The sequence below is a fragment of the Olea europaea genome, chromosome 16, assembly GCF_002742605.1.
Source record: "Olea europaea var. sylvestris chromosome 16, O_europaea_v1, whole genome shotgun sequence".
Classification (NCBI taxonomy): domain Eukaryota; kingdom Viridiplantae; phylum Streptophyta; class Magnoliopsida; order Lamiales; family Oleaceae; genus Olea; species Olea europaea.
In genome coordinates, this window is record NC_036252.1 from 11,048,338 (window position 1) to 11,053,288 (window position 4,951).

Genomic DNA, 4,951 nt, shown 5'->3' on the forward strand with positions numbered 1-4,951 from the left:
AAAAAACCCCCCGCCCCCCCCCCCCCCCCCGGGGGGAGTTGGGGGTGGGATTTCCACACAAGCATCACAGAAGTAATAATAGATTCGAAAAATATTTCCAGAATCTAAGCCCCAAGAATATAGCAATTTCTAAAGATCAAAGTAAACATCAGCATTTGTTGTCTTGAAACCATTCGAGGAATAAATTTGGTCCTAAATGGATATTCAAATGATTCTTCACTGAACCAAAAAATTAATTTGTGGAAATGACACTAAACACAAAAAGTTGGCAATTAAGCAAATATAATTCACTAGAAGCCACTTGTTCACTATTGAAAACAGAAAAGGTAACACCCCCGCTGTTGGTGCCAAAAAATGGAAGTTCAAATAGCAAAAAAATTTCTCCAACTTCTTTGTTTACAAATGGAATTCATGAATGTATCAACCAATTCCCATGCATCACTTATCCAGCATAAAATACTTTTGAATGTTTACGTGTTCATATGCACAATTAACCAGTAATATTAGAATTCTATATTATGATGTAATATCCAAAATTGTAATTCCATATTGCATTCAGCGTTAATTTTGCTTGAAAAACAGTGAAATTCAAATATACATAACAAGTACCTTAGTAGCAAAATTTCCTTTAGTAGCCAAAAGCTCGGTAGCAAGCTTAACCGAGTCAATAACCAGAGCATTCTGACTGGTAGCCTCCACCAGTAATATTAGAATTCTATATTATGATGTAATATCCAAAATTGTAATTCCATATTGCATTCAGCGTTAATTTTGCTTGAAAAACAGTGAAATTCAAATATACATAACAAGTACCTTAGTAGCAAAATTTCCTTTAGTAGCCAAAAGCTCGGTAGCAAGCTTAACCGAGTCAATAACCAGAGCATTCTGACTGGTAGCCTCCCTCGCCCACGCACCTCCAACATTAGGCGAACCGTCGTGCAGCACCAAGTCGAAAGCCTTGCATCCATTCTCCGCCATGAGTCTCTTCACCACTGCTCTACACTTAGGCTGAGTGATATCCTCCTGCACGGAGATGGCGCCACGGATGGGTCGTATAGGATCGAGGTCGACGCCAATTACGAGGCTTCCTACGGGCATCTTCTCTACGGCAACTTGCATCCATCCACCCGGCGAGGTGCAGAGGTCGAGCACGGAATTAGCCGGACGGAGAAAACCGAACTTGGAATCGAGCTCAACCAGCTTCCATGCGGCTCGAGATCTATAGCCATGCTCTTTGGCCAAGTGGTAGTACTTATCCAAACGATGCTTCCCCTTTACCTTTCCCATTGATGTTAGGGTTTTACAATTGGAGGGAATTTGGAAAGAGAATTAGGGTTTTAGAGATGCGAAGGTGGGTGCCGTTTTCACTACTATATGTTTCACTAAAAAGCAGTAAATTCTTCCATTTTATCAGACTGTAACTTTTTTTTCAATAAAAATGACAATATTTCACTACTGTGGAAAGAACATTAGATTCTTCCAGATTGTCTCTCTGTGGCTTTTTTTTATTGTGAGAAAGCAACGACGTCGTTTATCTTACGTGTTTGATACAATGACTTTGTTGCTTTTCCTCGATTTATGCGGCGTGGAGGATTATTTCATAGAACCCTTTTTACTCTTCCTCAATTTTTATACGCTACAGTCATGTCTTTCTATTTCTCCACACTAATTCAAGAGCAAAAATATGAATTCCATAAATATATGATAGAAAGTATGTTTGAAGAAAAATAAATTTTAAAAAATGAAGACCAAACATATTAACAAATGAATATATTTATTTTTCGAAAAATGATTTTTTATTACCATTTTATTTTTATCATGAAATGATTCTAATCTTAATATGTTAGATTGTATTTCAAAATTACATAATCTATCAAATATAATTTTTAAATTAATTTTTATAAAGTAATATGTTTTTATGAATTTTTTTTAGTAAAGTAATGTCAATGCCTCGAAAAATTTGGATTTCATTTCTATCAACTTCTAAAGAGTGTCTTGCAAAAGAGTACTCGATTATGTGGAGAATTTCATCCGGTAAATTAGATGGATCTATTTCTCAATTTAAATATAAATGCACAATTTTAAAGTGACTTATACTTACTTTTGAAAACATATAGAAAATCAATTCAAATCAAAAGCCTTTAACTTTCACGTGTGTACTCAAACCAAGTTGCCAAAAGCTCATGTAAGATTATTGTGGGCAAGTGATCGACCCAAGGTCATCCCCCATTTATACAGAATGGTAAAGACGCCCTAGAGCCATATGCAATGCACAAAAGATAATGTCCGCACTGTGAATAGCGCATAGCAAAGCCGCACCCAATACACCGGCAACTCTCATCATTGGCACAGAATTAGCCGATGTTTATTCCCCAAAATACCGTCATTGCTTCTTCTCTAGAAAAAAGATCTTCTTCCTTTTTTGATTACCTTCCTCGCGTATGTATAAGACCGAATCCATTCGCCTTCAAATTATCACAAATGGAATGAAACGCCACAAAAGGAGTTTTCTTTTATGGTTCCCAAAGAAACGAAAGAATCAGTTACATTTTTCATAGAATACGCCCATAATCGAAATGCATACATTTGTTTCATACACTCCTTTTCAGCATGCTATTTGTGAAAATTGCCCTTTATCACATTTTCTCCTATCCTTGCTCAGTTCAAAACAAGATTGTTCCAATCTTTATCTTGAAAATACTCCATGCTTTCTCTGGAAAAGTAAAATATCAACTGAATTTTGTAATTAGCTTGTGGATTTATAGGTACTGCACAGATAAATTTTGTATGGTGGATACAATGTAACCTCTTAAAAATTCCAATCAATATTGGTAAATGAGAATATAATGAATGGAGAAGTACAAATATTGTTATATATTAAATAAATTGTCTATCTTTTAAAGTGCATTATAATGAAGACGACAACAGTGCAGAAATTATGGAGTTAATCAAGGAATGGGGTTAAAATTCATGTCCCAAGTTGAAGATGGGATAGGGAAAATGACAATGGTGGAGCGTCCAGATTAATAATTTTGATTTTCTATATTATATTTATATATGAAAATAGTATAATATTAAAAATCAAAACATAATAATAGGCTAAACAATAAGATGACCCAAAAAGGTAAAAGTAATAATATTTTTATAACTTATATTTAATATTAACAGAATCTAGCAAGGCAGCAAGGAATACAGCTGGAGCTAAGGATTGAATGTTATTGGAAGCTAGAATAATTTGTTTACCCACGTCATTTTCATTCACATTCTTTTTGTTACAGCTTGTTAGAGTTTGTTTTTAGTTTGTTCATTTTCTTCTTTTATTTATACCCTATTGTATAGATGCAAGTTAATGTGAAGAATACAATGGATTTTATTCCTCTTCCTTTCTTCAATATGGTATCAGAGCAATGATAATTGCTCTCTCTTCCTTTCTTCCTGATCAATTTGTAGTTGATTTGATATGGCGTCAGCTACTGATCAAATTAATTCCCCATCATCAACTAGCAATTCCACCGCAATTGATGATATCTCCAGCCCGTATTACCTCCATCATTCTGATAATTCGGGACTTGTGCTTGTGTCACAACTCCTTACTGGTGATAACTATTTTTCATGGAGTCGAGCCATGATGATTGCTCTCTCTGTGAAGAATAAAATCAGCTTTATTGATGGGTCAATAGCCAAACTTGACAACAGTGATCATCAGGTCAGCAATTGGATTCGAAACAACAATATAGTTATTTCGTGGATACTGAATTCAGTTTCGAAAGAATTTTCTGCAAGTGTGATTTATTTTGAATCTGCCCATGATATATGGATCGATTTGAAGGAAAAATTTCAACAAAGGAATGGGCCTCGTATATTCCAATTAAGGCGTGAGTTGATGAACCTCACTCAGGGGCAATTATCTGTGGGTGTGTATTTCACTAAATTGAAAACAATTTGGGAAGAATTAGGCAACTATAGACCAATATGCTCTTGTGGAAAATGTTCTTGCGGTGGAAATAAGAAGCTCTCAGAACATTACCAGATGGAGTATGTCATGAGTTTCTTGATGGGGTTGAATGATACATTTGCACAAGTTAGGGGTCAACTACTACTTATGGACCCAATGCCTTCCATCAACAAGGTATTTTTCCTTGTATCTCAAGAAGAACACCAGCGCAATATAAGCATTAATGCTGGTATCTCCAACACTGGAGACTCAATGGCGTTCTATGCCAAAATCGATCCAAAGAAAGCCAGCTTAGGACAGCACAAATTTCAGAAGAAAGAAAAACCAATTTGCACTTATTGCAAACTTGCAGGGCACTCGGTGGATAAATGCTATAAACTACATGGGTATCCTCCTGGGTATAAGATGAAACAGAGATCCAACTTTACTGATCAAGTGGACAATTAGCCACGACATATTGCTGCTAATAAGTGGTATTTGCGAACAAGTCAGAACAAGCACACACAAATGCAGAAGATTTCATGCATTCCTTGAACCATACCCAATATCAACAATTGATGAATATGCTGGGCAACCATCTGACTTCTGCAAAAACCAACACTGGAAATGATGAACATACTAATCAAGTCTCAAGTACTTGTTTTTCTATTGCACTTAACCCATGTCTAAATTCTCCTAAGCACTGGGTTATTGATTCTGGGGCAACTAGCCATATATGCTTCAGTAAGTCTGCCTTAAGAATGTGTATGTTACCTTACCAAATCATAAAAGGATACCTGTGAGTTTTGTTGGGACTGTGAAGTTTAACAATAATCTGATGCTTGAAGATGTACTATATGTGCCAGACTTTAAATTCAATCTGATGTCAGTAAGTTCATTGACCAAGGATTCGAATATTACTGTCAGATTTTTTGCTAATGAGTGTGATATCTAGGATACACACAACGAGAAGATAATTGGCAAGGGTAGGAGAAGTGCTGGTCTTTACATCATTAG

The 4,951-nt window shown here is 35.7% G+C and overlaps 1 pseudogene; it reads right to left on the reverse strand.

Annotated features, from left to right (window-relative positions):
* The window catches only part of LOC111412078, a 7,522-nt pseudogene extending 6,175 nt beyond the window's left edge, over positions 1 to 1,347 (reverse strand).
* Positions 1,348 to 4,951: the final 3,604 nt, after the last annotated feature.